The sequence below is a fragment of the Serinus canaria genome, chromosome 3, assembly GCF_022539315.1.
Source record: "Serinus canaria isolate serCan28SL12 chromosome 3, serCan2020, whole genome shotgun sequence".
Taxonomy (NCBI): Eukaryota; Metazoa; Chordata; class Aves; order Passeriformes; family Fringillidae; genus Serinus; species Serinus canaria.
Window position 1 is genome coordinate 79,534,840 of NC_066316.1, and position 12,235 is coordinate 79,547,074.

A 12,235-nucleotide genomic window follows, 5' to 3' on the forward strand; every position below is an offset into this window, starting at 1 on the left:
ACCAAGTAATTAAGATGTTTTAGTTCCAGAAACACCACCCTGTACTTTTATAGGTCATAGACTACTTTTTTTTTTAATAACAGAGGTTCAATAACCTTTTAAAAGAAATGAATTTTTAAGGCTACTTTTACCCCAAGCAAATACAACTCAACAAGAAATGCTATTGTAGCACGTCTGTGAAAAAGGCAGATTTGGTGCCCTTTTTAATGGAGGTGTTATTGGGGAAAAACTTTTTGGGATCTCTTTTGTACTTGGTTTCAGAAGAGATTTCACATTCAGCAGATGCTGATCTCTTCTGTCTCCATTAAAGGGAAATGGGAAGAAAATTGTGTGCAGAAGTGCAGGCTGAAGCATGACTGAAAAACCAAACAAACCATGGAACAGGTATAAAGAAGCAGTACTCATCAGACTGTCTTCCAGGTATGGTAAGGAAAGTTGCAAAAACTGAGAAAAACAAGAAGGTAGCAGACCTTTTGAAAAATGAAAAGAGATGGATGGAAGGAGTGAATAAAAAGGCAAAAAAATTACAAGGTTTCTGCACTCTTGATACTGATGGCAGACTAATAATGACAAACTGTCTCCAAGACAGAACAGAAATGCAAACCATTATTTAAAAACATATTCGGAGTGTCAAAGTGATAGATTTCACAATATCTCACTGGCATAAAGCATTTAGATACCACTTTAAATTTAAAAAAAAAAAACAACTAACCCTTTTCATGTGGTTTCATTTTATAATAACCATTTTTGGATTAAATCCCAAAAAGATCAGGTTTGTTCTGGAAAACTTGTAAAATGTCAACAGATTTCTCAAAGAGACAGCTGCACTACCACCAAAGCCTGATCTCCAAAAGTGAAATAAAGTATTAACATTGAAAAAAGAAGAAAGAACCAAAATAAAAAAGTAGCACAATTCAAATTTTTCCAGGCACAATGGACGGAGAAAGTACTTGACAAAATAAATAATTCTTTTTGAGTGAAGAATGCATCAGAATCCTTTTTATCCAGCTAAAGAATAAATGCAACCACTTATGGGGGAGTGGAGGACAGGGCTCTGTCTTCCTCAAGTGCTTGAAAGACCTGAGAGCTGAGAATAATCTGATAAAGGATTATCAAAGGTTAAACAAACCATGTAGAGCACAGGGTTAAACAGGTAGCTTCCTTTCAGATTCAAAAACCAATCAGAACAATCCCTTAATTTTGAAAACAAAATACATTAACATCTTTGACTGAATAACTGTGCTTTTAGACAAGTCTACTGCACACTGGCTGTGCAAATGTGATCATTAGGAAGTTTTGTATAAAGAAGAAAAAACATACTCTGTTTTCTTACTACTCTACAGTTATGGTCTCATTTTTCTATCTTAAAAATGTTGGTTTTTTTCAAAAAGAATTTATGCAATAAATTTCTTGCATACTTTTTCCCACAAAGAAATCTCAGTTTTAGACAAATCACAAGTGGCCAATATAAGTGATGCACCCAGAGAGGACACTACGTAAATGTTATGTATTATGTTTTATAAACCTTGGACTATTTCTATTCTACAATCATTAAAATTACAGGAATGCCAATTGTTATGTGTTCTCATACATAAAAATTAACTTATTTATTATGGTTTTCTTTTTGTGTAGTCTGAATATATTCCACAATGTGGTTTTTAATCTTTTCGTGTTTCCATAATGTATTCTTATCAATACTTTCCTATTCTCTTCATTTATAATGAAAATGCAGATTTAAAAAATTTGATTTTACAGCTGGTATTTCACTACAATGTAAAGCTTGGTAGTGTCTATTTCCTTGTAAGTATCACAGCCTTATTCTTCCATGGTTTTCTACTTTGAAAAAATGAGGTAAATAATAAAATTTGATAGCTAAAAATTGAAAAATAGCATCTTCTGCTACACCATCACACAGCCTACAGAACAAAGCATTTATCTTGTCATTACATAACCACCATTTGGCATGAGGGCCAACTTTCCTTGCAATGTTCTGTATTTGTTTCTCTTTTTAAACTAAGATATGAAGAGCACCATCCTTTGGGGTTTTTTTCCATTTTTGTATACCAGAAGAGATGAGCCAAGCTTCTCAGATTGAAGGTTAAGCCATTCTCATGAGTTGGGTACAGGCAATCACTGACCTGTTAGATAGCCATGACTTTTTAAATAAATGTCAAAAAGTAAATATGCTTTCTGTCCCATTGTTTATTATCAACAAGGAAGAAACTAAAATGTACTCTACACTTTCAAATTATTTTATATAATTCTATTTAAATCACAAGTGATTGCAGAAGTAGGTCCTGACACTTACTACCTTCTACTTCACCTTCTAGTGTGGATTAAAATATGGATTCCACTCGTTTCTGGGTAGACCTGGATGTCTGTGGAGTCTTTGCACATGACTCTGACAAGGACAGCAGGTGTCTGGGACTGTGGCTCTTTAGCTGAGGCTTGTGCATAGTGTGTTCCCAGAGCAGCCTTCAGTTCCCTTCACTGATGAGGTGGTATTGGTTTTCCTCCAACTCATGTGAAAACAATACTGCTTCAGCTGTGTTTCCACAGCAAGTGCTCATTCTTCATAACTGTTGTACCTAAGTGCCTTCTGTCTCACCTCAGTATAAACTATTCACCTGTTTAAGAGGCTCTAAATGTTTTTCATGAAGCCAAAGGAATGTGGAGAGGAACAATAGCTTCAACAAATCAATTCCATAAATGCAGCTTTTATCTAGATTCTATTCTGATTCAATCACAAGGTTGTAAGACTTGCTTCATAAGCTCTCCCTTATCTATTTTACCCAAAAACTCCTTTTCAGGTTTGATTTGCTACTATTCCACTCTTGTATTTTTCAAGCATCAGATAATTGCTCTATTTGTATGTGTCAAACCAATCTGCAATACGGAAATACTGGTACAGGTCCAGTGGCTGATTGTGAAATACAAATCTGCATACGTCAAGAATTCTCAAGATTTTTTCCAAGTACCGTAGGAATCTGAGCTCACAAGCTTGCTCCTTTGAATTCCTCATGGTTTCTGCTTTGCAATGCAATATTCCAAGGCATTTTTAGAATTGTGTACCATTTCAAAGGTGGCTATGTGATGTACAGTAAAAGAACTAGTAGACAATTAAAAAGCAGATGACAAAAAATTCTAATTTCTCTGTAGTGCTATTGCTTTTTAAGCTGTGTATAGTGCCCACATATTAAGCCAGCAACTGCAGAAAAACATTTGTATTTAAATAGACTCAATACAAACACAGATTTGAATACAAAGAAAACAGAAGCCTTGTCATTTGGTAATTTATTATGTTTTGCTTCCCCTCAGAAGCATTTAACAACATGAATAGCAAAATAAGTCTTGCAAATCCCACACCAGACTCTTCAGATAAAATTCATATACAGAAAACACATACATTCTTCTATAACCACAGATTAAGATTTTTTCAATTACAGCTAATTACTCTGTTTCTAGATTGACTTTCCACAGAGTTCTCTTATTCAGAATTTTTCAAACAGGAATCTGTGATGTCTTCTGAAGAATAAGAACCATTTGAACTTGTTATTTTGGCCAACTGCTATTCAGTAGAATGATGAAAGAAGAATCTCCCCCAGACTACACAAACAAACAAAAGAACCCCACCTAGCAGTATTATTAACTATAACTAGCCATTGTGTCATTAGTATCCTTCAACACTCTACAACACTTAGTAAGATTTAATATTGTGATTAATAACTTCTTAGCACACTTTTCTACCTAGTCATATTCACAAGTGGACATAGCACATTATATTTTTCCACAGAAAAAACAGATCTGCTTTAGGTGTTCAAATTTCTTTCACAACAAAACTTAATTAAATCAAATCTGTATAATAATCTGCATTACATATACTGGAAGTTTCTAAATCAACACAAGATGTTTTCCTGGGAGTTATTCTCATATCAATAAAGAACTAAATGCAAGAAAACCTATTGCTTGTACTACAGAGGTTAGCTTACACACCCAACTGGATGTGTACCCTCCTTACTTATACAGCTACAAAACAAGTTTATTTATTATTACAGAAAAAAAGCCAACTGTCAGTAAAAAGAAAATGAGTACATTTTTTCCAACTTTTCCATGTTCTTCACAGAAAAAACACTGGAATAAACCTAAGTCTATCACTGAGCACAGTCTGATGCAAGTACATCAGGTATGTAAAATGTTCTTTCTGCTATTCCTGTCATATGGTCTTCCAAAGGGTGGCTTACACCAGACAGGAGTTCAAAAAGAGCAGCAAGGAACAAGGTTAAAAATTCATAAGGTACATACAACAAGCCTTCTAAGAATTCAGACACTCTAGTTACTACTTCAAAAAAAAAAGTTTAATTATAAACAAACCCTAAATGAATATGCTTTAGAGCACAATTTTTCTAAAATTAAAAAAATATCAATTCTATGTCTATCTGTTTGTCAGAGGGGGGAAGAAAGTGACCAAAGACTTCTCAGTCTCATGAACAAATACATATCTCTTCCAATTGCCTCTTAAAAGCTCATTTTAGGGTGACATTTTACCCCCTCTACTCAATTCTATTTTATTACAGCTTCTCAATAGGTAACAGATGAACTACGAAATGGTTTGATACCCTTGAATGAAATTTTGATTTTGACTCCAGACCCACCAAGAGAACACTTCTGATTCCTTTCAGCCCTTGAGCACCATTCATTGCCTGCATGCTGCTCAGGACTATCTTAGTGTTTCTGGCAGACATCATCTTTTCTAGAATTAAGTACTCTTGCACTTCATGAATGCCAGAATTTTACACTTGAGTCTCTACTTTTAAAGCATCATTCTTCATGAGATCAAACCACATATTCAGATTTCCCAGCTCTGAACTTATGTCACTCAGTAAACGAAAGACGATGATTTGTCTCTTTCTTACAACTCAGGTCAACCATTAACTATTTTCTTCTTACTAAAACATTTCCCCATTTTTCCTTTCTTACAACAAATGATTCCTGAATTATCTATGTAATAAATTACAGCTTAATCAGTGACCACTTTATATCCAAAAATTAACAAGGCTCCAGACAGCCTTGCTTCTTATTCTAAATTATGCTAAACATCTAACATGTCTTACTAAAAAACAGATGGTAATTTAAGTCAGAATTACACAACATAGAGAAAAATAGGAAAATGCTTCCTTGAAATTGTGGTTATTCGTCAACACTTTCCTTTTTTCCCCCCTTCTTCCCTTTGTTGACCACTATATTGGAACAAATAATATTTCAGTCTAAATCTAGAACTGATCACTATTTCCCTCATATTAAATTATACATTTGAAGGGAAAAAAAACAAAACAAAAAACCCCAAACCCCCCTTAAAATTTACCATTCACTCAATCTGACAAGTGTTCAGAGTGTTACCTCCTTAAATTTTATTTCATCTCAGCTCACAGAGTTACCATCCTTCCACACAACCTAAATTTTGGCAGCAACACATCCATCAAAGAAGTAAACAATTTGACTAAAAATAATTATTTCATTCTCACAGCTGACACCTGAACAATAACAAATATTTAAGAAGTTTTTTTAAAGCATAGAATTTTTTGAATTAGAAGGGGTCATAAAGGACATCTAGCTCCAACTCCTCTGCCATGGGCAGGGACAACTTCCACTAGAACATGAAATATAATCCGGAGTCACCAGTCACGTTCACAATGCTGAGTCAAACAGAAACATAAAATCCTTACTCTAAAGTTATGTGTAACTTTGTCTATAGTGTATCAACAACTGCTCCCTGGACCAAAAGAAACTGTTGCCATGCTCAAAAAAAAGGTTGTCTTGCTCCCCGGGCCGGTAGGACCTTTTTCACGTCTCCACCATCAAACAGGCAACATCACACAGTGTCAGTTCTCACCTTCATAAAGAGCTCCTGAGATTGAATATTACCAAGAAGGCTGTTTGGATTACTCGAAACAGGATATGGAAGGAATTTACCTGCCATAGCCAAATCCACAGTAACCACAAGTTCAGTGGCTTGGAAAAAGCACTGTCACAGGGAGAACGACTGTCCTGGTGCAAGCACAGCCAGCCACCCCCCCACCCCGTGGCTCCTGTGCCGCCTGTGAGCACCAGGAGCTTTGTGCCTTCCCAGTGCCACAGCAGGACTGCCCTGCTCTCACACACACCCACTGGGCCTGGGAACACTGCCCTCCCTGTCGAGTGGTGCTTGATAAGTGCACGACGTCAAATAGTTATCTTCTCTCCAGCTGCCTGAGCACAGGAACAGGACAGGCTTCCTTAATAAATGGCAATTTATTTTCACTTTGGAGTGCTTCAGCCTCGTGTCTTCAAATGGTCCTTATACCCTCTCTGAAAACAATTCCTTTTTAACTAGCCAGCTTTTCTTTTCCAACATAAATTGAGAGGAGACTTACCTTGGGGTATTCTTTTCCTTTCTTGCATATTTTTTACTCTTGTTGAATTAGTAAGTCAAATTAATATGTAATGCATTTAAAATAAATAAACAATGGCAAAAAAGCCAAAGCAAACATAACAATGAAATATATCCAAACAAGAATCACTTCATTTACAGATATATTTTCCCTACATTTGTTTTTTTACACTTTGTTTTAAAGGAGAGTTTGCCAACTTCAGGATACTTTTCAGCTTATTACACATAAAAGGACTTAGATGAGGTTCATTGTCTTACATTACACTTGCAGTACTTTGTACTGAGAGAGAAGCTTTAATGCTATGTCTTGACATTGAGACTTCTCAAAATATTCTGATACACAGTTTAACACAGAATCTACCAAATTAACAACAGAAAAGTGGTAGCCAAGTAATTTATTCATTTATTCTTTGCTCACAATAGCCTTTCATAAATCCATACCCATTGTTCTAATATGTAGCTTTAGATGGGTTTAACATTCTGTCTCCAAACAATCCTGATAGGTCTTTTCACAAAGGCATAATTCAGAAGCTCTCATCATATCCTTATCCTTACCTTACTTGGATAACCTAATCCAAAGCATTTGGGCAAGACTTGGTCCATCTTCCTTTTTTATTATGCCTGAGGTCTAAGGTATTAGCAAATAATTAATTTCAAATTTCAACTAATTTCTATAATTTTATTCTGATTTTAATTCTGAAATAGTGTCATATGTTGTGCATATATCTCTGCATTATCTAGACTGTGATTAAATTTTATAATGCATCTGGTTTCCCAGTTCCAGAGGTAGATTTCAAAGGAATTTGTAAAGTAGAATCCTTTTCTGACTATTCTGAAAACAATGCCTGGACCAAAACTTGTTCACTCTCCCTATCCTCAGAAGTAAGTCAGAAAAGACTTAAATAAAAGGTTAAATTCACTACAATTTCTGCAAATGAAAAACCCAGTTAGGTACTGTGCCCTGACTTCTAATTATTTTTTAATGCTTATACTGAACTACAAGTTTCTGATAAAAATAGGAATGTGTTGACTAGTAAAACTATTTACTGATTCTCCTTGTTACTGATTCTCCTTGGTGTTTTCTTTTCATTTCTTGTTTCAGAAATGAAACAAGAGAGAATGGGAGAAAATGGTTGATCCTGCAGTGTTTCTTCTCCCCGGCCTCTCAGAGGGAAACATATCACTTACTGTTTCTATTTATCATTCAGCTTCTTTTCAGCTACAAGTCAGAGCAACATGGTTATTAATCTGGAAGACAATTTATGTGCATACAAAAAAAATTACTTCCATTTTCCTATTTCATGCTTTAGCAGGTATCATTTAGTGCAGCCTCTATCTCCCACTTTTTTCAGTCATTCTCAAAACAGGGGTTTTTAACAACACACTTCATATCTCTTCTTGGTTCTCTTCTACACACTGCAGATTTAACATAATGCAGCTCCACCAAAGACAAAAAAATAAGAAAAGGAAGAAAAGAGAGGAAAAAAATATCAATAAGCATTTTCAGCCAGCCAAACCAGAGCAAGCAGTCATTCCTGGCTAAGCAAGAAGACACTAAAGGTGGACAGCAGGAAAGGGGGCCAAGAGAACTAAACCAGTGATGAACACAGGGAACTGCCCTCCCTCTATTCAAACAGAAAACAATGGTAGGAGATTACAGGCTGAGCCCACTTACACCAGCAGAGTACAGTTCATTTTCTTCACAGTGGCTGGTAGGGGGCTGTTTTGGATTTGTGCTAAACATGGTTGATAATATAGAGATATTTTTGTTACTGCTAGACAGGGTTACACAGAGCCAAGGCCTTTTCTACTTTTTGTACTGCCATGCCAGTGAGCAGGCTGGAGGTGCATGGGATGTTCAGAGGAGACAGAGCTGGGACAGGTGACCTGAACTGCCCAAAGGGATATTCCAGACAACATGACATCATGCTTAGCATACAAAGAAGGAGGAAGGGGAGGTCATTTGTAATGACGGTGTTTGTTTTCCTCCAAGCCACGGCTAAGTGTGATGGGGCCCTCCCTGCTCTCCTGGAGTTGGCTGAACACCTGCCTGCTTTGGGAAGAGGTGAATTCATTCCTTGCTGTGCTTTGCTTGTGCATCTGCTGCTTTCCCTATTAAACTGTCCTTATCTCAACCCACAAGTTTTCTTCCTATGATCCTTCTCATTCTCTCCCTTGTACCGCAGGTAGGGGAATGGGGCTTGGCCGCTGGTTGGGGTTGGGGTTGAAGAACCACAGCACCACCTTACCCACACATTTTGCTGTGCCTGCAATGAGCATTGCTAATGGTCTGCATGGCATGCCAGTAATTTTACACAGGAAAAGCACTGCCTACGTTGTGAACAGAACCATCCACTCAAAAGCACAGCCACTCCAGTAATGGAAGATATAAGATACCTTTTCTTTGTAAAATGCTGTTTAAATATCTACTGTCACAGGTGCTACCAACAAGTTGGGAAAGCAAGACATTCAGTGAGCTAGAAATGCAGCCTCTACCCACAACGTTTACAGGCTGCTTAGTTTCCAAAAGTGCCAATTCTCATGTCAATGAAAACAAAACCACAAATTATGCTGTAAATATTCTGCCTCTTTCCAAACTGACATCCCCCCTCATAACATTCATACACGCTATTTTGAAAATTACTGTACATTTTGGATAATCACAATATTTAGGCATCACAGTATTAGCAAAAGGTCTATAGTATTCCACCCTGTTTTCGAAATGGTACCAACATAAAAAAAAACCAAAACCAAAAACAACAACAAAAAAACAAACAAACAAACAAACAAAAAAACCCCACAAAACCAACCAAACAAAACAAACAAAAAAAAAAACCAACCCAAAAAACCCCACAAACAAAGAGAGCAAATTTGATAGCCAGGCCTGCTTAAGTATTTAACACAGGCCAAGCCTTGGCAGCAAAATAAAGAGACTAGGATCTTCAACCTTATAATGCAGCCCCTTATTACCTGCAAGTATCTAGCCTGTTACTCTTTAGACACAGTCTTCCCAACTCTTCACACTCCTACAGCCCGAATTCAGGTATCAGTAACACTTTGCAGTTAACCTGAGAACCATAACACTTTCACTATTACTGCATACTGAAAGAAGATCTAGGAGTGAAAGGGTTCCTGCAATCAGCAACAAAAACAACGGTTGAGTCACCCAGAATAAGCTCTTTAAAACCTGCACCTCATTTCTAACATATTTTAGGTCACTTAAAGAGATAAATTGTTTAGGCTTCTCTGGTTAATGTCACAGGTATGAAAATATTATTTCTGGAAAACGTTTAACACCAGAAGCTGTCATATATTTATGCTTTTCAAACTGGCATCACAAGATTTAAGGCCATCTCTGCATCAACAGATGAAATTTAACCCTGCATCACACAACCCAGTGACAGGCTTATGTCCCATGCATCCTTCCAAATACTACACGCAGTAACTCCAGCAACCGGGAATCTCACCTAAGAGAGGCCCACAGCCCCCTGGGCGCTCAAGGTCAAAGCAGGACGACCCTAGCAGCCCAACGCCAAGCTCATTCCCCGGCAGGCGGGAAGAGCTCCCTGGGGAAGCTTCACCAGGAAGGGCGAAGCCAGGCCCCGCCGGCCGCTGCCGTGCGGGCGGGGGGAGAGGCTCCGCAGCCCGAAACTCACCCGGGCGCGCTCCGCGCTGCGGGGGGACAGAGCACGGCGGCGAGGGCAGACAGGTGCCACAGGTCAATTGATGCAGCGTAATTAACAGGCTATAACCGCTCTCCCCGGGGTCCTCAGCACCTGCCCCTCGCACACAGCCCAGGACGGCCCGGCCGTCGTCCGCCACGACAGTGCCGGAGGGGAGGGCAGAGCACGGTAGAGCAGAGGGCCAGCTCGGCTCGGCTCGGCTCCAGGGGCGGACCCTCCCCAACACCGGCGCGGCGAGTGGGGTGGAGGGAGGGGAGCGGGAGCAGCAGCAGCAGCCGCCGCCGGGCCGCGCTGCGTGCCCGTACCAAGGTCCCGGGGAAAGAGCGGAGGGAGCGGCGTTACCTGAGCGACCCGAGCCGGAAGAGCCTGACCGCCACCGGCACCCCCGCGCCGCCCTGACAGCTCCCGGCGTGCCCCGCGCCGCGCCCGCCCCGCCCGCCGCGCTCAGCCGCGCTGCGCCCCCTGGCGGGACGCGTGCGCAGGTGCGCGGGCGCGCAGCGGGCTCCGCGTGAGTGCGTGTTTGTTTATCTCGCCTGATATTTACTGAGTGTACCAGATACAGCGCAGGTAAACATGGAAGGTGGGTGGTTCTTTAGATTATAGTGCAACAGGTTGCCCAGTGAAACTAATGCCCCATGCCCCATCCCTGGAAGTGTTCGAGGCCAGATTGGATGGGGATCTGAGCAATCTGAAGGTGCCCCTGCTCACGGCAGCGGGCTTTGGAAGGAGATGATCTCTAAGATCACTGAATCTAAGATCATCGAGTCCAACCTATGATCGAATGCTACCATGTTAACCACACCATGGAACTAAGTGCCATGTCCAGTCTTTCTTTAAACACCTCCATTGGAATGTGACACCCGTTGCAATGTCTAAGCACCCTTTCTGTGAAGAATTGCCTCTGAAAGTCCAATCCCCACCTGGTCCCTTCCAACCCAAACTGGTCTGTGATGCCATGATGTGATATTACCTTTATGTTAGCAGTAGCTGTATAGGGAATTTTGTAAAATTTCCTGTGATTAGTATGCTTGAATCCTTACTACACATAAAAATGTATGGGTGCCCACATGGACAGTATTCAAAGGACATTTTTTTACTGCACTCAAGAGTGATTTTTCAATTGGCCACTTCCACAGCATAAAGGGTACAGCTCTTAGACTGTAATCTGTGCATTTTAAGTCATCATTACAGTTCTCAAATTTAAACAAGCTTCATAATAGCAAACAGAGCTTATGGTTATAAATGACTTGAGTAACTGCAAAAAAAAAAAAAAAAAAGGTGTGTTCAGCTTACATGATTAATATTTTAGGCTTTGTCTGAGGACAAGTATTTCTAAAATATTGCCAGGGGAAAATCTCATAATTATAAATCTTCTACTGAGTGACTTACGTTGCCAGCCAATATTTAATGAAGTCTAATTTTATTCTCCAGACTTGGGATAATAATAAAGAGTAAATGCAATTCCTTTTCTCATTAAACTATACCAGGAATCAGTACATGAAAAAGAGTTACTTTTTGGAAAGCTGACAATTTCCACTGGTTTTCTGAGGCATCAATATGACTCTATGTGTCATGTATTTTTATTAAAATGGTACACCTAATTTTTTTTTCTTTGAAGATACTTATAAATGCCTTTAAGAAGTAATTGTTAACTAGAATGGTTGTGCTTTTGGAGCTTTTAACAGTGGTGAACTTCACAGAGGGGAAGTGATTGTCCATAACTGACCATGTGCTTTCACATGCTACTGCATTGCAGAGTGGTTGGATTTCTAAGCTTCCCTTGTGCTGAATTTAGTAGTGGCAGTTACAGCTCAGAGCTCCAAAACACTTCTTTCAAATTGCCTCATCGACTTTATGTGCAGTGGCAATCAAAAAAACATTGTATGTCGTTGGGAAGAATATTGAGAACAAGACAGAGGTAGTTGTTTGGCTGCTGTGAAAAAGGCTGGTGCAGCCTCAGATTGATTACGGCATCAATTCTTGTCTTCACGGCTCAAGAGGGATGTAGAGAAGTTGGGAAAGGCACTGTGGAGAAATGTCACTGCTATAAAACAGCAAGAGCAATAATGACTGTGACTGTTCGATACAGAGAAAGAATGCAGGGGAGAGGACTGATCAAATTCTA

General features: G+C 39.2%; 1 protein-coding gene across 8 annotated transcripts in view; it reads right to left on the reverse strand.

Moving 5' to 3' along the window:
- Positions 1–10,538, reverse strand: part of DOP1A (DOP1 leucine zipper like protein A) — a 61,238-nt gene extending 50,700 nt beyond the window's left edge. For 2 of the 8 annotated variants that reach the window (XM_050972004.1, XM_050972003.1), the window contains exon 1: positions 10,084–10,438. The gene's annotated coding sequence lies outside the window, so the exon portion shown is untranslated. The other 6 variants (XR_007777052.1, XM_030236438.2, XM_050971998.1 and 3 more) reach the window with 6 other exon arrangements.
- Positions 10,539–12,235: the final 1,697 nt, after the last annotated feature.